This window comes from Periplaneta americana, chromosome 5 (genome assembly GCF_040183065.1).
Source record: "Periplaneta americana isolate PAMFEO1 chromosome 5, P.americana_PAMFEO1_priV1, whole genome shotgun sequence".
NCBI lineage: Eukaryota > Metazoa > Arthropoda > Insecta > Blattodea > Blattidae > Periplaneta > Periplaneta americana.
This window is the reverse complement of record NC_091121.1, coordinates 40,570,370-40,597,881: the sequence shown is the minus strand read 5'-3', so window position 1 is coordinate 40,597,881 and position 27,512 is coordinate 40,570,370. Positions and strand designations below refer to the sequence as shown.

General features: G+C 32.7%; 1 protein-coding gene across 5 annotated transcripts in view; it reads right to left on the bottom strand.

Annotated features, from left to right (window-relative positions):
- Positions 1-25,999, bottom strand: part of grh (grainy head) — a 564,970-nt gene extending 538,971 nt beyond the window's left edge. For 2 of the 5 annotated variants that reach the window (XM_069825497.1, XM_069825500.1), the window contains exon 1: positions 25,211-25,999. The gene's annotated coding sequence lies outside the window, so the exon portion shown is untranslated. The remainder of the gene's footprint in view (positions 1-25,210) is intronic. The other 3 variants (XM_069825496.1, XM_069825499.1, XM_069825501.1) reach the window with 2 other exon arrangements.
- Between the last annotated feature and the right edge of the window lie 1,513 nt (positions 26,000-27,512).

Sequence of the window (27,512 nt, the reverse complement as noted above, 5' to 3'; positions counted from 1 at the left end):
CCACTGCCACCGGGTGCTTGCCCACTTGCAGTGTAAATAAATACATACATACATACGTACATACCAGTCTATCGTGCTCTGGAGTGAACAAGCTTTGAAATCAGCTACAAGGGTCGGTCCGGTTTTTTTTTGCCACTACTGTACAATTAGTAGCATAGTATTAGAATCACAATATGAGTATTATTATTACTATTATTATTATTATTATTATTATTATTATTATTATTATTAGCAAAAATTCTATTAAAGATCTTGGTGTATTACTCGATTCTAAATTATACTTTCACGATCATGTTCAATATATTTATAATCATTCAATAAGAATGCTTGGTTTAATAAGGCCTATAACTTATTCTTTTTCTACTCCAGAGTCTCTATTAATTCTGTACTTTACTTTGGTTCGATCTAAACTTGAATGTGCATTTGTAGCCTGGAATTCCATTACTTCAACTGATTCGGTTAAATTGGAAAATATTAAAAGAAAATTTATTTCCTTATGTGCTTTTCGATTTATACCCAATTCTTCTGATTTTAACTATGAGATTACCTGTATTATATTTTAACTGTTGCAGCCTTTATTCTAGACGTCAAAATCTTGATTATCAATTTTTTTGCAAAGTGATCAAGGGTGATAATGATTGTTAGTCTATCATAAACAATATCAGCCATCGTATTCCTACAAAAGGTTTAAGATTTCAAAAAATGTTTTATAACAGAAATTCAAAATCACTTTCTCCAGTCTATAGATGCATAAAATATGCCAATTTGCATGGGCACAATTTAGATCCTTTTAAGGTATAGTTTCGTTTTGATTATTAGTATTTACTGTTCTTGTTCTCAATTTTATTTATGTATGTTTTTGTTTATTCAAGATATTATTTATTTGTTTTTGCACCTTTGTATCTTCTGTTTGTGTATTGTGCTGAACTATAATTGGCCTCTGGCTGTTTTTCAGCACACAAATATTAATAATAAATAAATAATTATTATTATTATTATTATTATTATTATTATTATTATTATTAAATAGACCTATTGACGATATTTTATTTTAAGACTATTAGCAGAGAAAAACATGATTTTATAACAGATATACGTATAGGCCTACTCTTCACTGATGTTAGCTAGGCATTTGACAATATACAGACAATACCTACGGAATTGTATGAAAGAGTATACAATATCACTGAAATTAAGTATTTTGTATAAAAGTGTAGGCCTACAGATAGATTAAAATATGCAATCCAAAGTTAGAAATACATTCTCAGATCACGTCGAAAATATGTATGGTGTTAAAGAAGGAAAGGTGTTATTACCCACTCCATTCAACACAGTAATAGAAAATATTATTAGACGGGTAAACACTTTAAACGTCGATGCCCAATTACAGAGTAAATATATGCTGATGTTATTGTGTTAATAGGAGTATCTTAATTTGAATTAAAACCCTCACTTCACAGTTATTAAATTTCATAAAAGACAGTGATTTGCAGTCTTGAAAAAAAAAAACGAAATGTTTGAAAATAGCTCGTTCAAATACCTATATTTCAAGTCAATCAATATACCTAGAAGTCAACACCGTTAATTATTTTGGAGCCTTAATAATAATAATAATAATAATAATAATAATAATAATAATAATAATAATAATAATAATAATAATAATTTTATTATTTATTACGTTTATTGCTTTCAACTATAGTACTAATATCGGTCCTAGAATTTATAACAAATTAATAAAGAAATACCCACATCTATTTACCTCCATCAATTTTACATTTAAAAATGTATGTAAGCAATTTGTCATGAGTAATTATTAATTCTTGGATGTTATTTCATTGTAACTTATGTATGTAAATTTATTATGTATCGAATTCTCCCGAGCACGACAGGGATGTGCTAGAATTTTATAAATTTACAATTTATTTGTAGAGTATTTTTCTGGTAATAAGTTAAATAATAATAACAATATTATTATTATTATTATTATTATTATTATTATTATTATTATTATTATTATTTACTGAAATTTATTTCTCTCTCACTAGAAAATAATGAAAAATACTGGATGCTGTGAAACGAAAGTAGGCTATTACTTGAAAATATTTGACTCTTTGCGTAGGCAAAGCTTGTATATTTGTTGACTTCTTTGTATTCCATGTAGATTATTACTTGAGGTTTTTCCTTCCCTCAGATAATGTTAATACTACATATAATCTCGCCTACTGGACAACTTACGACTTCTGGCCACGTAAACAAAATTGTTGACATTTACGACGGAAGAAGAGGCAAACTTGCCTATCGGTTATAGTAGTCAAAAACTGTCCGAGTAGTCTAGAATGTTGCCTCCCATGCATTATTCATAAGTTCTGGAGAGCGAGATACGCTAAACTTCATTGAGAGCAGTTCGCGAAACTATTCAATAACTCACAGCCATTCATTGTAGTTATATTGCAATACGAATTAACACTACTGCACTAAACCTAGCATCTCTCCAAGAAAAACAACCAATGAAACATCCTCTAGTTTTCTTTTTAAGATATTCTACCATTTTAAAGATTTATTTTCTGCGACTGACGTACAAACGTTCCGGTTGAAACGTATATTATTCTTTACACCCATTCTATCATGTCTGCACTTTTTATAGCCTCTGCCTGCTATGTTTTCACGTTGTACTTCATCTGTACAAACTAACCATGGCCTTCCCTATGTAGACTATATGAACGACTAGCAGTTCAAAATTTAAGTGTGTACTTAATCCTATTGTTGATGTGAACATTAAAAATAAGATGAATATTAACAGAATACAACTTCATATAAAATGGTTAAGGAAACAATACTAAAATTTACTTATTATATGTTATGTATTACAGAATACTATTTTTAAATTAAATGAAACATTTTGAAAGATTATTGTAATCTAGAAATTGCACTTTTTCTCCACGAATTTACTGAATATTTTATGGCTATCTTTTGTTTTCTTATAATTACAACAAAATTCACAACAATTAAATGGATTAAAAGTAAATTTGAAACATAAATATGCTTACGCTTAAATAAGACCTTAATTTTAAAGTAAATTTAGCAAGGTTTTATGGAAACATTTATTTTTTATTTAGAAAGCATGTTGAATAATAACGAAGATGAACGTAAAAGAATATTAATTTCTTTATAATATGTTACAGTACCTATTTAGTTTTATACGTTTGAACATGGAACATTTTCATTTCTGAGAACAAAATTTTGGGCTTTTCAACCTGAAATTATGTGAACACACTCCGCGTATGACGTCGGATCTTCACTCAAGACAACACAGAACTCATTTTATGAGCGGGAAGCTTTTGGGAAAACAGATAGCTTGACGTTTTCTAACTGAAGGCTTATTTTAAGGTTCTGGGCCTAGTTATTGTTTAAAAAAGCTAATTTATGTTACATAAATTTAATATAATTCAACAAATTATAAGAAATCTGACAACGTAATATTAATATTTTTTTCTGTAAAAACTGCTTATCCCGCTACATAATCTCCAAGTCTATTAGTGCGTTTTTAGAGCAAGTTATAGGATCTTTCTAATATTTAATAGTTGGGAGAACGTTTAGTTCTTAGAAATATTGGAAACGGTGTTTAAAATAGTAATTAGGCCTATGCGAACCTTTGTATTGATATTCCAGCTTAAAAAAATAAGTCAGGATTTTCATACGCTTACCGGTATGAGAGTTAAATCAAAGACATTTTCAACTTCCCTAACAAGTACTGCAAGGTCACGTTGTTGGCCTCTCATGATAGGATGTGAGTACGATTTTGGATATCTTAGAAAAAGTATCAGAATACATTATAACCCCAGAATATTGATTAGATAGCTCGACCCTCTATTGTTTGCTCAAACAATATAAGAATGAACATACCAAATTCCCAGACGTTGTATGAAAACAATAATTGAGGCCTTGAACTGTCGAAGGTGTTAAGCGGCAAAAAAGGAATAGAGTTATCTGAGAAAAAATGATAGTACTACAAAGACCTATGGAGTAATGTCCAGATCTAATGTACCGATCATGGTTTGTATTGCTTAGAGGTCTCGTGGCACTTGCCCCGATAAACCTGAAATAAAACATAGCACATGTCAATGTGAAAACCTCAATTTAAAAAATAAAATTGTACTTAGCATCGTTGATATTTCAAGGCCTCAATTGTAAAAATAATGGGAACAGTAATCAGAAATTAAGTACATGAAATTACTATCAAGATACTCGTCTAACGAATAATTTATTAGTGCAACATTTAAATAAATAACTAAATGAAACATAAGTTAAATTGTCTTATTGTGATGTAAATAATAATTATTCGATAATAGAGATCTTACTATTAATATAAATATAAGTATAATATATGTGTAAGTTTGAAAGGGCTAGAATCGAATTTCTTAGCAGATCTAACATCACAATGACAAAAAAGTTACCTCTATTTCCAATGCTCAAACAATGCCCAAAGTTATTTATTTAACCTTTAAGTTGGCAGAACTCTATTTCTCATATTAATTTCTTAAACCGCGTTTGACTGTAAAGAAAACGATTAACACAATATTCAAATGTATAATTAAAGTATTTTGTACTTTGCTTAAATTTAATTTTCCCACCAATTTTTTCCTGTTACTATTTTATTACAATTAGAGTATAGCTGAATTTAGATTGGCAATAGGCCATGGTTGTTTGGCCAAACACCTACATAGAATTGGAATATATCAGTCCCCTAACTGCCCATTGTGCAACTCAAACCAAGAAATGGATTCGGAACATCTCAAAATCTGTGCTTCAGTGGCTGACCATGATAATATCTTTGAAAAATATTGGAGTGCAAGAGGTCAAATGATTGTCAAACGCCTGACATTAGAAAACAACAACAACAACAATTACAGTATAAATTAAAATGTTGTATCCTGTAGGATACCTTGTCAATTTAAAAGTTCAGGCAGTAAGATAAATATTCTTGAAATTGTAGATAATAATTTTGTGTCAGTTAGCAAAAACTTAGATAATGAAAATATAAAACTTTCTTTAATATTTTAATGGTTTTAATGAAAGTTTTAATGTTTAATAAAGTTTTATATTTTTATAATAAGTGTTAAAGTGAACAGCAAAGACAAACACACTTAAATAATTACATATAGAATTAAAATACCGCGCTAGACTGATAGCAGCTTAAACGTTACAGCCGTTTTGTCGAAAACTAAATACAAATTTCCCAAAGCAATTCTATCGTTCACATGCAGGTAGGTATCCATGACCGTCTTACATAACACAAGTAGCAAAAAATAAAATAATGGAGAGACTAAACATTCACACTTTCAAATTTACAGCATTTAGTTTGTTTAACCCCATGTCCATCATGCATGAAGGGAAATGAATGTGCAGGAGGGACATGAAAAACAATTGAAGTATTCAACAGAACTGAGCGGGTACGGCGGGCACTCTTTCATCGGCTAGTCCGCTCTCACTGGCCGAGTGTATGAATACCCCGGCCGCCGCCGGTCTCTCTCAGCCTGAGACCGCCAGCCGCGGTCACACGAAGCCACTGAATTCACATGCATGGAACTGTTCCCCGAGATGACCCTCTTGAAGTCATCATCTCTGAACAATGTTACGATTTAAACTTTTGATTTAGGTCACCTCACTAACTGTTCCCATTCGCAATGAGTTACAGAATTCAGTTTTTTAAACAAATTGTGTATTCCAAAACTACGGTAAAATATAAATAAATTGCAAAGTTAATACGTTTAAATAATTAAAATTCTTATACTCTTTTACATTTTTTTATTTATTTCCTTATTTATTTATTCTGGTGTACTTAAGGCCACACCACCAGAAATACAAAGACAATATTAGAAATAAAAAGAAAAAACACACTGTAAACAAAGTAAAGAAAGCTACACAAAAATATACACAGGTTGCAGTCAGACAAACTTTAGATGAGTGATTAAGTATCGTAATTAATTATATCCTAACTAATTAAATAACATAAACAAGAAACTTACAATTGAAGGGTTTGCCGGAAAAAGGGCGTATACGTCAATATGACGAATTGAGATACATGCAATCTAAGATTTTAAAACGCACCTGAATAAAATGTTATACACGCACGCAGCCCTGTCCTGCAGGTATGTACAGTACAGTCAAAACAAAATTTCGCTGCTATAATTATTCACTACATTTTAAACCGTTTTCCCGTAGAAGGGCGTATAGGTCTATCCGCCTTTCTTCCGGCAAAGCCCTCAATTTTAATCTACAGTAAAAAAACACAAATCAACACTTCCAACAATATCTAAAAACCATTAAATAAGACAAAATTTGCCAATTTAATTTTGAATTGTGATCAAGTTCGGCAGCCCCTGACGTCATTAGGTAAGGAATTCCAGAGGCGAGGTATTTCTACAGTGTAGGAGAATGAGTATAAAAACGTTCTGAAATGAGGTTCTTTTAGGTAAAATAAGACTCAAACAAAGTATTTGATAAATTACGATAATATATTTATTTTAACCAATATGTAATTTAAAATTAAGCTAAGTGTAATTTTTAAATAAACCTATCGTGCCAACTTGAAGACTAGATGCCAGTAGAATTCTGATGTTAATGTAAAATATAAACTCGTTAAATTGGGAAGCTTTTGAAATCAAGAATACGAAATGTAGCAATAATACACAACTTCATCTAATGCCTGGAGGATGATTATGGTGATAATAATGGTGACTTTTCTGATATAGTTGTCTCAGTAATGGATGCAGCTGATAAGATGCAGAAAAAAATATTTGTAATATTATAATAAATTCTTACATTAGTCTTGGCTTATTGTTCTTTACAAATTTACTACACAATATGTACGTGACCACAAATTGTTTAAGTATATAAAAAATGAACGTGATGAAAAGTAATAGGAGAATTTGTTTGTTTTAATGTAATTTAGAATGACAGAGAAGTTCCAAAGCTTGTCAGAGATGACGGTAAAATTATTGGTACATTAAGTATCAGAGAATGAGCCTTATAGGTCTATATAAGTAAAAACCATCATATTATTATTATTATTATTATTATTATTATTATTATTATTATTATCATCATTATCCTCCAGTGACGAGAACATGAATAAATAAAAAGATCCTCCAAAATTTATTTAGGTCTCTAAGCTTCTTTTTAAATTTTGAGAAGAACATCCTAATTATTGACGTTCCTCTGCAGCGATACGAGGTTGTGTTCTAAAGTGACAATATAAATATTAAATATCCAGCAGCAATATAAAAATGTTACCATTACAATAAAATTTGCTTTTGTTTATTCACAAAGGAAAAAGATTAGCCTACTCATAAACTTGGCAAAAGCCAAAATCTACTTTTCTGTATTGAGAAAGTGTAGGAATTGGGTTAATCCAAGGTAGCTGTTATCACAAACTTCATAGATAAGAAATATGTATTTGTCTGAGGAACTCTTTTCATTTTTACTTCGTTCCAATAGCCAATATGCAAACAAGTGTTATGTATTCAATGTAGAAATATATGTGTATATATATATATATATATATATATATATATATATATATATACATATATATGCCCCATACTGCAATTATTATAAAACAATTTCGGATATGTTTCATTGAGGAATATCTATCTGCAATCGTTGTCGATAAATAATTATACAGTACAACGTAATGCATATGAATCAGCCTTCATGAATGCTATTTCCTGTTGAAGCTTCAATGACAACAGCCTAGTTTCCTACTTAACCCTTCTTCAGACAAATGGATTGTGAAATTTTATAGATATATTCTTCGCTAGTTAAACATTAAAACACGTTAATGCTGGGAAGATATATACATTATAATAGTCTTCTATATCCATTTAAAAATTAAGAACCGTTTTACGACAATGTTTTTCAGTCTTAAAAAGACTCAATAACTTAGTAACGTGTCAGTATAAAAAAATACGGATTCTGTTATGCATTATCATTTAGGAAGAAGGAAAGGACACTAACAGGCAGTGTTTTAAAGAGGCAATATAATATTTGTAGGACATCTTGCCACGTCAATTACGTACAGACTTCAAATCACTCGACACATAACATGGTGCCGTTACTTCTTGTCGTAAAACTAAGCAGAGTTGTTGTTGCTATTATGTTTTACGGGTTCTTAGTTCGAATCCCAGCGAGACTTTCATGACTTATATTACCGCGATCAACTGATAATCCCATCACCATAAAATAAACAGGTCATTCCGTGTTTATATTCTTGTTTCTCGATTCGTTATATCTCTTTATAATAACACACATTGCCCAAGACTAGTATCACACTCTGGTGTTATGAGCCTTATGCAAGATTGAGACATTAGAGTAGGATCATCAGAATCATAATCATCGCCGACTGTCATGATAAAAAGCTTTGAGTTTTCATCCTATTCACAATGGGATAAAGAATAAAATAACCGTACTAAATATTTGAAATTTATAGATTATCAGATGATGTGGTCAGCATGTGGTAAGATTAAATCTACGGTGTGTAAAATACAGAACTCCACAATGAATACATATAAGAGAGATAAAAATTTCAAAGGCAATAGCTCCAAATGGTAACCATATATTCCGAATTGATAATAATAATAATAATAATAATAATAATAATAATAATAATAATAATAATAATGAGACACAAAGATTAGGGGAGAGTCGGGTAGTATCGGACATCGGATAATATCGGACAGTGAGTTTCTTTCATCTACCACAAGATGATAGAACCTGATTGATATGGTTACGTTTCTGTGATGTCGCATAGAGAAACGTAACCATGTCATTCAGGTACTACCATACGGTGGTAGATGAAAGAAACGCACTGTCCGATACTACCCGATGTCCGATACTACCCGACTCTCCCCTAATTGGGATTTTCCGGTCGCTATTCGGATCAAAAATCCTGATAGAACTGATATTTAACCCCTGCGGTAAATTTTGGTAAAGTCCGGAGAACCTAATTAGCCAAATTCACTCTCCTCACCTCCACGCTGGTGCCCACCAGGGATATTTTCAGATTCGAAAGAGAGAGTAGTGTGCGGAAAGCAACGGAAAGCTACCGCATTTATCTTTCATAAGAAAAACTGGAAACAGCAGAAGAAAATATCAGATGATAAACGACATTAATATATATGGATCATATATTCGGAGAGTAAGAGAAAGGCAGAAAATAGGAAAGATTGGAAAATGTTGGATTTGCAGTGAAAGCCCTGCTCTTGAGCAGAAAATGAAGGAAATAATAATAATAATAATAATAATAATAATAATAATAAACACTGTCAACGTCACCAAAATTCTCCTCGACTCTCACTCAAATGCAATGTTAACGTCAGTGAATGATATGGGGTTTCAAAGGCCTAGTAGCACCCGAACTTAGCCCATTCCCACCTTCTGTCTGTACCCTATTACACAGAAATATTAAAATTGCAATAAAAACTTAATTCATAAAACTTTCAATCAACTTTATCCATTTGTTTACTTTTTGTTACATTTGGTTCACATATTTCCTTAGAAACTATTTAATATCTTCCCTTTTACCGATAATATTGAAAATTAAATAGTATTAGGCATATATTTTAGTTTCATCTTATTATTATTTTTTCTCTGCACAAGTGAAACAGTAATAATATATATATAATATTTTTATTGTTATTTTTAATGTATCGAAGTACATATGATATTTCCATGCAGATATTCTGCGTCATCATACTCTTTCATAGTAATAATATATGCCTATATTTTACCAATCGGTATTAATATTAGAAACATTTCCCCTTTTCGAGGTTTCCCCAACTGTTAGGCGAATATCAGGTAATCACAAGGAAAATCCTCGGCCTCGTCTCACCAGATACCATCGCACTATCACCAATTCCATCGACGTTAAATAACTATGTCATTAAATAACAGATTAAGGGATACAAGGAAGGACTGTTTACCACATTGAGCTCTACCTATTCTAAAGCCCCTTTCCAAATAAAAAATGCTAGCGTGGAATCTTATGTTGTAAATCCAGCGAATTGAGATTCAATTTCTGACAGAAAACTGAATATTTAGGTCTTTTCAATGGAAACTGCGTTTGGGTTCATTGTTTTGTGTTTTTATTATAGGCCTATTTCTTTAAATTGCTCTGACCTTGTAACTACGAAATCAGGCTACTGTCATTATTGAAATGTCAAAATTGTTATGAGATGGGAACGTAACAGGTGAAAAGATTCAACCTTTAAAGCTGATTTATTATTATTATTATTAAGCCTATTACTAATAAATCACAATTCTTATCATTTCAATAACCAAATGAAATCGTTGACTGAGCTACAGTCTTAGCTTTATTCTTAATGGGAGATCATGCCAAGAATTAAGATAATTCTCTTTTATTAGTTTTTATGTTACATACGTTATAGATTCAGGGCGTGCAAGTAGGCTTACAGAGCATGTTACTCCAATAAAGCAATATTTTGTACTTTTCTTCAATGACTGTTGCAATGAAAGGACCTACTTCAGCAACACAACAATGGCAATATAGGCCTATATATTGAAAAGGATTTACCGCCATTACATGCGAGGGATGAAAAAGAGGGAATTGCCGCTATAAAATGGAACACATGAAACGGATTCTGAGAATTTCAGAAAGAAAAACAAAACCTGTAAGTGTTAGAACAGCCCACGTTTATGACATTGTAAAGAAGTCTTTATATACAATTTAGAGCTCAGTTCGTGAACTGCATAATATTATTATCACTGAAAAAAAGGGGGCTATGAGGGAGGGAAGGGTAAGTTATGGTGCTGGTTTTATATGCGATTGTTAAGGAACACACCGCTACCCGGCTCAATGAAGAGTAAACGGAATTAATTGGCAACCGAGTTCCAACACTCATTCATCGATTTAACAGTCAATCTCATTTCCTGAGACCCAATCTACACTGTTAAAGTTTTTGCAGTAAAATTTAGCGTACATCGTGAAACACACCAACGGTAATAAAGCCCAATTTACAACATATGAATAACGATTATTGCATGAGTACGTATGGAGGTCATAGAATCATTACATCACGTGGTAATTGGTAATTCTTAATTTGATACTCCTTTTCAGTTTCAGAGACTATTCGAAGACAATGTTATGGTTGTAATGGAGCAATGGTTGAATGAGAACGTATAGAAGAGTGTGGGTACTCAGAATAAATCTGCCACATACCCTGTCTGTCCATTACAAATCTAAAATCATGCGTTCGGGATCGAACCTGATTCCCTTTGGTCAAAAACCGTTCGTTGGTTGACATGCCGAAGATAGCATGATGTGTTAGTGTTGTTCATTCACAGAGAAAATGTATCGGCTTGAGGATAAATTTAATGCTAAACAATGAAACATAAAATTAATTAATTAGCCTATCTCTAACATCAGAAAATGCAGTTCTCGAATTCTACATATATTATAATTCATGAATTCTTTGTAACAGAATATGAAGTATTCATTCACTGCTGTTACATACAGAGAAACTTAATTATTTATTTTTTATATATTAAGATTAAAAATGTATAGCTACTTCACTAGAATTTCAATACAGACTCTTTCCGTTCGTAAATCGTGATAGTGCTATTATTTTCAATTTAAATGACATAGTAATATTTCCTCATTTCAAGAAAACGTATGAAGTTTCTGTGTTATATTTTGACAGATTAAAACAATATTGGACTATAGTGTTTTTACTTTTATTTCTTTTACATTTTGGTATGAAACCAATAAATGTGTGTAATAAAGAGAGGTATTTCACTTCTGACATAGAATAGTCGAGTTTATATTTTTTAAATTTACTTATAAAAATAATGAAACTGAATATTTTGCATTTAAAGACCTAGGATTTTTTTCCTCATCAATGATAAAAAATAACTTACGTTTATACGTTTTTTTTTCGATTCTGTACCCTATATCTTAAACAAGACAACTTACCAAAGTTTATCCACTCATTTTAATAATATTATCATTACTAGTAAAAAAGAAACAACTTTTAAAATAAGTGAGCCTTCACAATTCGTAAATCGATCCGTACGACAGAAAAAAAGTATCAAAAGACTGGTTAAACCTTAAACTGTCACAAAATTATCCAACAACTTCAAAAACTACAGAAAAGAATTCAATTGCAATGGATACCTGCACATTGCGGAATTGCTGGAAATGAAACTGCTGACTTTCTTGCCAAAAAAGGATCCAATTTAATTCAGAATACAAATACAAGCCTACCTTTTACATCCATCAAAAGACTAATTAAAAATAAATATAGCAAAACCAAGCACTATGTACCAAAGCCAAAGATAAAAAATGGAGCATTTTAATAAAAAAAAACAGAAATTATTCCAGAAATCCCACGTAAATCTGCAGTATCAAAATTCAGACTGCTTACAGAACACGATTATTTGGCCAAACACTTGAATAAAATACGAATTTACACAAATCCAAATTGCCCTCTATGCAACAAAGAAGAAAAAATGACTGAAGATCTTCTCATAACCTGTGAAGTTCTAACTGATGGATCCACCACAGAGAAATATTGGAGAGCAAGAACGCTAATGGCTTCGTTGCCAAAGCCCGGCATTAGATAACAACAACAACAACAACAACCTTAAACTGTGGAAAGAGTTGTTTATTTTCCTGTACGACGCATTTCAATTGTTTTTTAAGTTTCAAAACAAAGAAAAGTAAACTGTTTTCATACACATTTTCAGTCATTCATTTGTTATAAATTAACGGTATAAAACCAAGAAATCTTACAATTACACTTCATTATAATTTAAGAATTTTATATAATTATAAATGTTTGATTAATCTGCTCTTAAGCTAATAATTTTCTGATGCAAATTTTATGTAATATATGCGACCTTAATGTGTGCATCTGTTGCTGTTAACAAACACTGCAACTTTCATTTTAACACATGATAAATAACACTTGTTCCTAAGAGCAAATACGACAAGTGAAAACAATTTAAGCAATGTATAATTAAAATCAATTTTTAAAATTTACTGAATCTAACTAAGCAGGCAACTATTGAATTTCTTTATTAATATTTTCTTGAGGATAGGCATAAGAACTGTATTTTCGCCGTCAATTCTCTATTAGCTTGTATATTCGATCTTTCAATCCCTTATAATGAAGTTTATTATTAGATAATTTGACAATGTACCGCAATTCAGCTGTTGTTTTGTCTTGGAACAAACTGCTCAGTCTGAAGTGTTCTTCTTTAGCCTTGAAAAAGTAAGTCTGTGTTGCATACTGAAAACAGATATTAATTGTGAACTATTTCCACTTTTCATAATTTATATTAAATGAGAAATATTTCATCCATCGAAATTGAGGTAGGAAATGATCCCAGGATGGAGAGATGAAGTTATATTTTATCTCATTTCAAACAATACCACTTTGCAGTTAAAATAAAGTAGGATCTTTTAAACGTATCAGTACTGACGACAAGTTACATTTTTTAAATGTTTTCTTTTCCCACTGTCCTCTCTCTCCGACCCACCCTGTTCCTCATTCTTGCTATAAAGGAAACGTCCACTGGGATTTTACGCGCTTTCGGGCCGAGAGCTAAAGAACAGTAAAAGGTCCGGTGAACTCCGTATTTGCAGGTAATATCCACCTCCACCACATTCTGTCAGCTCATTGGATCAGTATAACCACCAACTGAACGTCATTTTTCTTAACAAAGTAAAATATTAATCAGTGAAAAAGCAACAATGATTGAATTCGTATGTAAAATTATAAAACTGAATTTTAAAAAATGCTATAAAAATCAATAAGAATTTAAACAAATGCTTTTAATGACTAAAAAAACTATCGGACAAGAATGGCAAAAAAATAAAGAAATTACACATGCAATATGAAAAATAATGGTATTGTATCACCATCCGCCCTAATCGTCTTCATTATCGTCAACGTCGTCATCATCATCGCCAATAGGCCTAATAACATCAGCATGAATTGACAGTCATCGGCGTAGCTCAGGCTGCAGACGCTTATTGATTTGGAGCTACTCTCGGGCGTGACTTCGATTCCCACATGGGCTGATTACCTGGTTGGGTTTTTCCGAGGTTTCCCCAACTGTAAGACGAATGTCAGGTAAGTACACGAAGAATCCTCGGTCTCATCTCGCTATTACCAATTCCATCGACACTAGCCTAGTAGTTTATACAGCGCCTTTAAATAAAGGACTAAATGAAGCATGGATTGGGGTCTCTCGTCAGTTTCGTCCACACATTTGTGAGGATTCTAAATCAGCAGTAGACATTCGCAAGTAAATGGAATCCCCAGTTAGTTGTGGTTATGGACACCTCTTGAGACAACAAAAGATGGGTACAATAAAAGTGGTACTGTCGTAACCCTGCGGATAGAAGATTCATCTTTACTTTCAGGCCTGAAATAAAACAGTTATCGATTTTAAACGTTAGCAAACAAAATACATTTATGTGATGAAAAAATAATAGGTAATTTAAATATTTATCCCATTGAACATTACGACGATGTGAAGAGAAACGACTAGAAGCATTTGAAATGTGGATATGGAGAAGGATGGAACGTGTGAAATGGACGACAGAATAAGAAACGAAGCTGCGTTGGAAAGAGCGGGTGAAGAAAGAATGATGCGGAAACTGATCAGAAAGAGGAAAAGGAATTGACTGGGTCTCTGGTTGGTAAGAAACTGCCTACTGAAGGATGCACTGGAAGGAATGGTGAACGGGAGAAGAGTTCGGGGCAGAAGAAGATATCAGATGATAGACGACATTAAGATATAAGGATCATATGAGGAGACAAAGAGGAAGGCAGAAGATAGGAAAGACTGGAAAATGCTGGGTTTGTACTGAAAGAACACTATGAATGAATGAATATGCATAAGCATTAAAAAATTTAAACAAATATTACTGCTAACCAGAAATAATTGATACATATTTCTTTAGTTTATTCTTAAATTAGTTTGTATTAGACGGACTCTGACAAAATTCGGTAGGAATTTCCAAGTTGAGAAAAAGTTATACTGAGACAAGATAAGTATGAGGATGCTCAGTGGGAGGGTGTGGATAATACTGAGGAATGCTGTGATCGTGTGTCTAGACAATGGTGGATGGACAAATTTTGAAAACGGTACGCGAGATAGACAGGAGTGGATGAAAGTAGAGGGGATATGAGTGGATTTTTCTACGATCTTCTACACAGAGCTAGGACATCATTTCGAGGGATGATTATACATGATCATCCCGGTGAATATTGCAGACGAAAAGGACGCATATATTGTGAATACGCTGCAGTTTTTGCGTATTTATGTAAATTCGGTTTTTACTCACTCAGTGGCTTCAAAACACACGAAGTGCGTGACGGCTGTACCATATAACTAGTTTCAATGACCTCTGGACCGACCGGACCTTCACTCCCCTGAGGCTAGGAGCCACCCCAATAACCTCCGCACTCACCCTTCAACACACACACAGGTGGGGTGGTGAGTTATCCTGACCCTTCGCGTCCGACCTTACCTGAGTGTCTGGCTACTTGACGCTGAGGATACCCATCCACTGCTTTTAGGACAGCTAATTCTGGCCGTGAAAGCTACTGCAGGGATATTAATAGCCCCTATATACTATAAAATTCACGATATATTGCTCTGCACTTAAAATTTGAAACATAAATGCTCTCTTTTAAAATTATCGAAATAGTTGCGCTATTTCTCACTTTAACTCATGTATTTCTTAATTGAGCTGATGAAATACAGTAATTTAAAAAATATTCGTAATAAACTATCCAAAGTAAAGTAAATCCCGAAAAGACAAAGTATATGATTGTGTTTCGTGACGAGAATATTGTACGAAATGGAAATATAAAAATTGGAAATATATCTTTTGAAGAGGTGGAGAAGTTCAAATATCTGGGAGCAACAGTAACAAATATAAATGATACTCGGGAGGAAATTAAACACAGAATAAATATGGGAAATGCCTGTTATTATTCGGTTGAGAAACTTTTATCATCTAGTCTGCTGTCGAAAAAGCTGGAAGTTAGAATTTATAAAACAGTTATATTACCGGTTGTTCTGTATGGTTGTGAAACTTGGACTCTCACTTTGAGAGAGGAACAGACATTAAGGGTGTTTGAGAATAAGGTGCTTAGGAAAATATTTGGGGCTAAAAGGGATGAAGTTACAGGAGAATGGAGAAAGTTACACAACACAGAGCTGCACGCATTGTATCCTTCACCTGACATAATTAGGAACATTAAATCCAGACGTTTGAGATGGGCAGGGCATGTAGCACGTATGGGCGAATCCAGAAATGCATATGGAGTGTTAGTTGGGAGACCGGAGGGAGAAAGACCATTACGGAGGCTGAGACGTAGATAGGAAGATAATATTAAAATGGATTTGAGGGAGGTGGGATATGATAGAGAATGGATTAATCTTGCTCAGGATAGGGACCAATGGCGGGCTTATGTGAGGGCGGCAATGAACCGCCGGGTTCCTTAAAAGCCAGTAAGTAAGTAAGTAAGTAAGTAAGTAAGTAAGTAAGTAAGTAAGTATAAACTATCCACACAGATCATACTTGTAATATCACCCAGATAAAGCAGATCGCATCAACGAAACTGCCTGAACGTATGGAAAAGTATAAAATTTGCTAGTAACACTGAACAACAAATTCTTACTTTTTATCTTGTTCTGAAATAAAAATAGGTGAATATTATTAATATATATGCCCTAAATCTGAATTTAAAATCCAAACTGTCCCATCACGTATGATTTTATGGAGAAATTAATTTAATTTTAATGAAAAAATAGTATTCTTTTTATATTTCACTGCTACTGATAACATTACAACACACTAGGGATTCAAAATGTCTCATAATACTTGAAAAATGTGTACTGGGTACAAAAATGATGTTACATAGTTTAAAAAACAAAACAAAAAAAAAACATAATAGAAAAACTTTGTCTATAATGAGAAAAATCTCGGAATTTTAACTTACAATTCTGGATGAATTCCGTTTACGACTACAACCAGAACTGTCTTTTACAAGAAAGCAACAATAGTATGCAAGCATACTGGATGATGATCTTCCTTCATATCGTCTTTCCATTTCAGATATTTCTTGATGAAATCTTTCCCCATGCTCATCGCTTACAGATTAGGAGGAAATAAATCCAAATGAGAACGTAAAAAGTGTATTTTGAGGGATATATTACACTCCATTTTCTCATACGCACTTAACATGGTTTCCATAAGTTCGATGTAGTTGTCTGCCCTAGAATTTCCAAGGAAATATCAGCAAAAATCTTGAAAGCGCGCCATACCATTTTTTCTGTAACGGAAAGTTTCCCTCAAACAAAGAGTCAGTAATAACTTTGTGAATTTACGGACCGATGAAAATGTCCTCTTTTAATTTGCCTTCACTCAAACTTTTCTTTTAAATACTGAAAACTACGCCCTTGTTTGTTCATTGCGTAGACCTTACTGTGAACTTTTATGAAATTGTACAAAAGAACATGCCAACAACCATAAGGAACCGGAAATAGATCGTAAACTCATAAAATTCATTAGCTTTTGTTTTGGTTTACAACCCCCAACCTGCGCTAGAGGTTTCCTGGGAGAGCGCTTATCGAAAAGTGAAATCGTAGTATATCTTTAAAACCTTACGTGATACGAAGATGCATTTTCGGATTCAGCGCACATCAAACCATGAGACACAATGTCTTAAGCCGGAGCAAAATTCTTCTTGTTCAGTGTAATTAAACTGGAGATACATAGACAGTTTCAGCTATAATTTGATGTCATTTTTACAACATCATAATGGCTTATTTAGGGCCTAGATATTTTTGCGACAACATTTAGGTGCATAATCCCTTTCTTTACATTATACTATACACAGTGAACAGATCTCAAAAGGAAATTATAGTAAGGGCCCCATACAAAATCACAGGAAAATCCCCTCGTACATGGAAGAGAAGTATTAAAACTTCCGGCCTTGAAGTAAGTCTCCAGATTTCTGCAGGTGCTTGAATTTTTCAGACTGTACGACTCTCCAAATTAAGCGCGAGGAAAAGTAGACATAAAAAAACTATACGAGCATATAGTAAAGCTTTCGACTTTGTTTCGTTTTAAACAGTTCTCTGTAGCGAAATGGCGGCAAACTGTAAAGTACACATTTTCCGTTGAGAAATACTATCCCTTTACGATAGAAATGCGTATTTCTCAACGGAAAATTATTGCTATAACGATTTCTTTTTGGATTATAAGTTTACGAGGTAAGTTTGAGCGTGTACAATCACCCAATTCAGACACGAAAGTCTATACTGATAAGACTTTTCGTGTATGGCGCATTTCAGAAAGCTGGGAATTTGTGTAGACTTAGAAATCAATTTAATGTTAAAATTAGACTATCATTATAATACTGAAGTAAGAATCTCAAGTATTTTTTAAAGAAATAACGAATTTTAATGATTTATTATTATTATTATTATTATTATTATTATTATTATGTAATGTATTGTTTCAGTAACTATGTACCGTCATGGATATCTGGAAAGCGAGTGACGTATCTGATGAATCATCAGGAGGCTACTGTAGATCTTTCCTTTGTCCGATATAAAACACATCACCGTAAGAATCTCTTGAGGAGTTGGTCTACTGTGAGTATAATTAAATTCAACAACTTCCAATTATTTTCCTGTACGATTAGGCTTATAGGGGTAACTGATAATTCCGGAATATTGGTGAAATTGTTGTGCGAAAATCTCTGTTAATTTACAGTTCCTATCCACCACATAAACTGCTACTGATCTCGCCTGAGTATGAACTCGGGTCTTTTTCACTGAAACACTAAGACCTAAGTTTTGAATCGAATACCTATCTGGAAGAACGTTGTAAGTAGCAATTTGCCAACTTTTCAGGAAATATAAATAAATACTTTTTTTTTAATTGACAAATGTGTTATTTTTGCTGCCAGACAATCTAGTTCTTGGTTACAGAACGTAAGCCTAAAATTTACTACATAGCAACATTTAAGAACAAATTTTATTTTACAAACAAAAAATTTAACAAATGCCTTTCATTTACTGTTACACAAATTGTTACATACAACGTTCTTCCAGGAAAGTATTCAGTTAACCGTTAAAGCGTTGTAATGCACCAACTCTGACATTTGCAGATGCGTCTTTATTTCCGTAATGAAAAAATCACCATGACAACGAATATGTATGGCCTATTTGTATTCTTCATTCATTTTTAGTTCTGTTGCCAGCGATGGTATGTTTTGGTATTAAGTCCATATCTGAATTTTTCGAACAAAATTTTCTGTACACATGATGAGACTCATGTGCGACGTGGTCAACAAGTCTATTCATAACATACAGGACATTCATAGTCTATACGTTACCGTCCTATATTCCGTGCAGTACAGTATCTAAGCTTTGCCAGAGAAAACGAATTTATTATCGGCTCTATTTCTAGATACTTGACTTGGTTGAAGTCCATGGCTTTCTTTCTTCGCTATCAAACACAAGGATGGGCCTAGTGGCTTATAATTTGCAAGTCTACGGACATCTACCGATGGCAGTGACAAGCATACGTGCCCTAGACGGGATTCGAACTGACAACCATGGCGTTAAAGCTGTTCTTTAACTAATGCGTACATATAATTGAAGAAGTAAGAATGATAGTCTTAAACCACACAGACAAAATTTTACTCGAGAGTATACTAAAGGTTTAGAGTTCAATGCTATTAGGTGCGTTATCATAATTTCTTCGGCATATATTTACGTCATTTGTTGAGTAACTTTTATAATATTTTACTAGTAGCTTACCCATATGCGTAAGAAATGAATTCGCACAAAAAAACATTTTTGTTAAAAAATGTGGCTTTGCACTATCTCATTATCACCCCTTCAATTAATTAAAAAAAATTACAAACACTTGCACTCAAACTTTCATATTTGCTTCAACGAATTTTATGACTACATATTTTCTTTTTTATTTCATGAATCTCAGTGCATGAGAGTTTATTTAATTAACAGCTCCATAACGTGGTTATCATTTCAAGCAGAAACTGGCGCCGGGTTTGTCTGCATATGTTCTGAAGAAAGTCATTAACCCATTACACGCAAAGTGTTTCAATAATTCACAAGATGCCGGATGTACAATACAGCTTGCCTACTCCAAGATACAGGATCGCAGCTGGTGCTAGTGTTACATACGTGTAAACTTAAGAACTACGTGTAAGGCTTAGAGGAGGGGGCGAAAGGGCGAAAACTTGGCAGGATTTAACCTGAAAGTTCCCGTAAATAGAAAGATGTTGAAACATCCAGTCGTATCTCGTTTTGCATAGTTTAATGTTCCACTAAATTTTTAACAGCGACTCACAGGTACAGGTGGGTGGTTAACTTCACGGTTCTGATGTTTCATTTCGCAGTCCATCTTTACCCTCAAGGAAAAGTGCTACTAGTATCCGTGTAATGCCGGCGAAGACCAAACGAAGCTTGAGGTGAGAGGGAATTATACCTAAACATGGATTCGAACCTAAAGCTTCCATAAGAATGCGATCTAGCAGTAGTAGAAAGACCTTTACTAACTTATCTATTTCATCAAGTCTTTCTTCACAAACATCAGCATTATTCTTATATTTCTGTTCGTGGATGTTAGCAGACATAGAACTGACAATTCTACTAAATTTATAACGACGGTGCACAGACGCAGGTGGTTGGTTTCATTTGCCAGTCTCTCTTTACCCCGAAGAAAAATACTACCAATATCCATGTACTGTATATTACAGATGAAGACCGAACAGAGTTTGAGGCGAGAGAAAATTTTATTTGAATATGGATTCGAAACTCAATAATTCACAAGAATGTGGTCTAACACTACAGGAAAGAATTTTACTGACTTGTCCATTTCATTATGTCTTACGTCTAAACAATAAACAACACTAATTTTGTATTTCTCTTCGAAGATATTAGAATAGATATACAGAAATGATATTACGGTAAAATAAATTCCTAGAGTTGCACTTAATAATCTCTCTTCTAGGTCATATCTCTACTGTATTATTTTCTTTCCTATAATACACTATTTTTAAAACGTAATTTTACAGCAGAGAAACAAACAAAACTAGTGTGGATTTACTATTATTCTACTGAATCCTAAAACCTAACTGTTAGAACTTCTTTTGGAACTTATGAACAGAACTAGGAAGTTGGTATCAAAATTAAGTTGTATGAGCTTGGACTATATCTCTACCGAATGAAAAGTAATAGCGCATCACTCAATGTCAATAATCAGAACGACAAACATGTACAGTCGGGCGGCAACCAAACTCGTTCAAATCGCCCACGGCCTTAGAACAAGAAAATAATAAACGAATAATATTAAAAAAAAACAATAATTTGTAATTATAAACTTCGTAACTCCTAATTTTAAAAAAAATTACCCATACATATAAAAATAACATACAAAGTATATAATTATTATTCTAGCCTCATTATAACATGAACATTTTTATTTTATCAAAAGAAATACTCTTTTTATGTTCAGAGAGAAAAAAACAATATTTGTATTCTGAAAATATTCATTCTAAGTCACAAGATGTTACTGGAGCAAATCTGAAATACGATACAGTATTTATTACTATCAGGTGAACAATTACTTCGTGAATCTAATAGTGTATCTCGTATGTGGCACATAATATTAAACTCAATGTTTTCAAGAAAATCTTTCATTGCTATTGTAATGTCAGCTAGGAAGTTCGTATCGAAATTCCTATGTTGAACTTGGACTGAAAAGCAACCGAATTTATAGCAGCAAGAGACGTCAACATTTAACGAAGAATAATCCGGGGAAAAAATAAACGTGTTACACACTCCTGTTTGCATAATTATTTAATAACTGATGAATTTACTTTTTGAAATCTTGCATAATATTAATATTACGTAAATAATACAATAATAACAGAATAGCTCAATTTGTTCAGAACCTAAAACATTAATATAATTAACAATATTCTTCAAACTATTCACGACTGTACACAGCTCAACAGAATGTTACTATGCGTTGTTTGTGAACATACTGTGTATCGTCTATAGCGAGCGGCAACAGGGCGAGGCACGGGTAACATCTACACTCTTCGCTGTACTCAACTGAAATCTACTGTTTTGGTACGAACTTCTTACCTGCGCTTATAAATATTGAGACTTTTTAATACCAAACATTATACCACACGTGTAAGAACGACAATATATTCTGAGATGTAGTAAAATGTACACAAGTCTATGATTAGCAATATAAAAAATATACAGTACGTCAGAAATATTCCAGGTATTTCTAGAATTACTTTAGAGGTATTTTTAAATTTGTACAGGACTGCTGGAAATTTGAAATTACTGATGCTGCAACAGAAAATTTATACTTTAGGTCTAGATTTCATTAATTTTAAAACTGCTATATCTACAGTGTAAGTACGACATAAAACTGTCTTAAGATCGTGCATATTTTCGCAGTTCAAGAATAGTTTTAAATACGCTCTGGTACTCAAGTATTAGTATAAAGTAGGCTATAAGAATTGAAAAAAGATAATAAATTAAACTGATTTGTTAAATTTCTTTGAAATATTTCACTATTTGTAAATGACTGTCTCTACAGACAACATTTATAAACAATATTTTTTACCCTGAAATTATGATATAAGTTATCTCAATTATTACTAGTATTAACTTTATTATTATCATCTTTATGTAGCTTACTTCTTAACTATCTTATCCTTGTATTAAATGTTAGTCTACAAAGTATGCAATTTTTTTTTTTTATTTATGTATATTTTTGTTTCTCTTAAGAATCTGATCCCGATATAATAATTTTAAATATTGTTTTAGAAACAACAGAGACTTTATTTCTATGAATGAATATATATATATAATCCATGTAATACTCTGGTATCAGAATTTTAAATTTTAATTCAGAAAACAGAGATATTTTTGTAAATCATGTAACATTTTGTGTTATTCTCAAGTTATTTTATCAAAAGGAAAGTGTCCCCGAACACGAGCTTTGCTTTGCATGTAACGTTTTTTTTTGTTTGATACATTTAGGTAAGTATGCATACATAGGCCATATTTTATTTATAGATTCATGTTTTCGCAAAGCATGTTTAACATAAATACTGCAGAATTTTTTTTCCCCCTTCTGTTTATTTCGCACACGAAAATTTAATATACCCGTATATATTTTTTTTAACTCTTCAGATATGTATCTACAATAGCGTGACAATAGAAAACCTTAAAATTTGTTTTATATTAATTATTTCTTCGACTAAAAATTTATATATACACGGTGGGACTGTTTTTTTTTATTTATATAAAGTTTTGGCTTAAAAATAACGTAAGAATATTTAAAAAAATAACGTAAGAATATTTTAAAAATATCTATGAAATAATCGGCGAATTATAATTAAATAGGTTATCATAGGAGCAAATGTTTATGGATAATATTTTGGTAACTTAATTACTATTCGATTATTTATAAATTTATGTTACGCACATCATATTTGTATTAATGTATCTGTAAGTTATAATATTACATTTTACTGAAGGAGCAATACACGTAAATGCTAAACAAAATATCTTAATGTGTCTGTGTTTGTAAAACGATATTAGAGAACTGTTGAATGCATTATGCATCACGCTGAATCTCTTACGCCAAATTCACGAGCCTTAGATGCGCAGAAGAGGTTAAATTGTAGAAAGAAAACTATAAAAGTCCGCATTGCCAATTACGATCGTAATGTATGCTAATAATTTTACTGACTCTTTGACTTTGTGGCATCCCAGTCATTATTTTTCCAGTAAGCATTTATTTTTCTTTACAATTCTCTTGTTCGTCGTCGACATATTTTATTTTTACGCTCATTTTTACTGCCGAGTTGTTACGACAAGCTTTACTGTTGAAATTTGTATGTTTATAGACATTTATTGTAAGTGTGTTTAAATTATGTTCAGAGTAAACACGTTGAATTGAAATTATGTAGATGTGCGCAAGTTTACTCCTTGCGTTGTCGCGTAAGAGTCTATATTCAGTATTCTGTATTTTCTCAAATAATTTTAAAACATTCTTCCATTCTGTTCTACATAGTTACTTTGGATTATTTTAAACAAAATGTCCACAGAAAAAAAAGCGCTTCCTTGTACAGTGAAACATTTTAATTCGAAATATTAATTATACTCATAATTTGACAAGTATTATTAATTAATACGAAGTATTCGATTAAATAACTAAATTTTTTAAAGTTCAGCTAAAATTTGTGAATGGTATATACGCAGTTTACGGTAAAAGCATTGTGTGCGATTGTTTATCTTTGAGCTTTGTTTTGAAAGAAAGAAGTCTTGAACTAAAAAAAAAACTTATCAAACCGTAACGACGTTCAGTTATCTTTCTGAATGTTAAAATAATATATACCGTTTTTGCATACTTTTTTTTTTGTTATCATTTCATTTGTTTATGACCTGTAACCATGGCCGTTCGTAGTTCATAAAGTGATGTTGGCAATATAAAACAGAAGAAATGATAAGGTAAATATTGCGAGAAATTAATACGGCATTTACCGCTTACAATAGGTTATAATCAAGTAACAAAACATTTTAATAAAAGGAAACGATGAAATTCTTTAATGAATTAATTTTGAGAAATTTGATTATATACTAAACTATACGTAGTTGCTAACAGTGATATATTTGTTTTATAATTTTATCGTTTTCGTAAATTTTCAGTGAGATTTTCATTGCCTAGTCTGGCGTAGAATTATGCATGGCGTGTGAGTTTTATTGCAACGGTAAAGCCTATTTGATTTGTTAATATTTTGTTATGGAAAAGACTGTGTTTAGATTTTTCGTAAAATTTGGTTTCAATAGTGAAGCGTTAGCTATGGAAAGTAAAGTTACCTAATTTCCCACTGTTTCACCCCCATAATTATTTAATAAGCCGGCATTCGACGTTAACTCGCCAGTAAAACTGCAATACGGATAAAATAACATGTAAAAAATGTATAGAACACTTGTAAAGAAGTCAGCGATTGTATGGTTTCATTATACCAGAGATATAAACCCTTTAAAATTGACTGTGGCACTACTAACACTACTCTAAAAATTGTAACCTTACCTCGGTTCCGTGATGCCGGCTTGGACCAAAACTCCGAAGTTCGGAAACACTTTGAAGCCGTTTTTGAACACGTTGTAAAAGAAAAAAACTAAATCTCACACCGAAATGTTAAAAAATGATAAAATCACTTTGTTTCCCTTTTCGTTGCAAACAGAAATACAGAACTGATTCAATAAATTAAATCACTGCAAATTCTATCTTTTCTGACACCACTCATCTGTTTATATGCATAATACACCAAAAAAACACTTCGATGCACCAAATCTGTTTAAGTATAAATCTTCATTAACGTTATCATGCAGATGAAAACACAAAATCACTTATCAACACTCAACACAATTGTTATTGTATATCCCTCACTTGTTGTAACTCAACCCTTAAAACAGGGTTAATTTTTTTAAAGCATCACAATTCGCGAAATAGAAATGTCACTAAAAATAAATAAATTCCTTGCAAATTGCGTTGCAACACTATCTTCGCCGGTTGGTGTCATCGGCACCCGTCGTGGTGACTGCACATTGGGTTGACAAACATAACTAGTCTAGTTGCAACCAGTTGACCAGGTTCCTGTCCGTCTGTCTGCAGGGTGTAACCAGTATCGGCTGATAGGGCAGTACTCAACCCTGACTGAGGGACTGACAATCACTTGGAATCTCTCTCACACACACACACCTGTCCCCCTGTGTGTATGTGTGTGTGTGTCCCGTAAGACTACCGCTTGTACCCCCAAAGCTAGAAGGCGAAGGCCCTCTGTAACTGGATGGCCTACCGACACTGGGCAATACAGACGGCGTGTCCACTACAGCCATCTACCGGATAAAAGACGTAACTGAATCCCCCTTCCCTACGTGCTTCCCCTCTTCACAGCCTACACTTATAATTTTTGCTTCCTTCTCCTCCCCCTCCGCCGTCTTTTTCACCATATTCCCTTACACACATACACACGACCTTCCCCTCCACTCCCTTCCTAAAGACTTCTGTATGTGTTATGTCCCCCCCACTCAATCTCCTCTCTCCCCCTCCACTGTACCCCCCTCAGAGTCCACAACAGCTCCTCACCTTGCACCTTCCATGTGTCCCCTTTCCTACCTTTACACACTATCGGCATGACCCCTAGCCGTGCCTTCCCATGACATGAGCCTCGGGCGTGCTGACCAGTTCACGTTTACATCGATATGACAGTTCAGGTGGCAGTGTAGTTGTTTTAGTGAAAAAAAAAATACTAAGAAATTATGACGATGTACTTAGAAACCATTATCATCTGCTTAGAGTTTCAGGCCCCTTGGGCAGTTTGTGTTATGGACAGTATAACAATTTGAAACAATAGAACACAAAACAGAAGACAATAGAGACATACCGACTTTCGATGACAGGGAAATAAATCTCCATTTTCTATTAAGGATCGAACCAAGGTCTACCTTAATTTAGAGCCAGAAAAGCCACCATTTGATTCGCAAACAAACAAGGGATGGAGCCTGATTGAGTTTTAAAGGCAGGCAGAATATTACCTCATGTCTCCACATTAATTTGAACACATCCAGGTACTCAGCTGCTGAAGAATTTAGCTCTTATAACTAGTAGTTTATTCAGGTCCCCTATGTATTTATATACGTACCCTTTCAATACAAAGAATATTTTAAGACTTGTAATTATTGATTTTGGTCATTTTATCGAAGATTGAATCCTATGTGCATTGGAGTCGGAGTCAGCCTTTCTTTGGATATGCCAGTTAGAGTATTATTATTATTATTATTATTATTATTATTATTATTATTATTATTATTATTGGCCTATCATTAACGTTTTCTACAAAGACTATTGCAATAAAATTGATGCTATTTTGTTATTATTATTAACATCATGATTTGGCAAGACCTATTCTCGCGTATAGAATTTATTTGGGCCATAAGTTATGTAGGCTATTATTATTATTATTATTATTATTATTATTATTATTATTATTATTATTATTATCCTATCATTAACGTTTTCTGTAAAGACTATTGCAATAAAATTGATGCTAACTTTGTTATTATTAACATCATGATTTGGCGATATCTATTCCCACGTACAGAATTTGGACCATAACTTACTGTAAATAGGCTATTATTATTATTATTATTATTATTATTATTATTATTATTATTATTATTAGCCTATCATTAACGTTTTCTGTAAAGACTATTGCAATAAAATTGATGCTATTTTTGTTATTATTAACATCATGATTTGGCAAGACCTATTCTCGCGTATAGAATTTATTTGGATCATAAGTTATGTGGGCTATTATTATTATTATTAT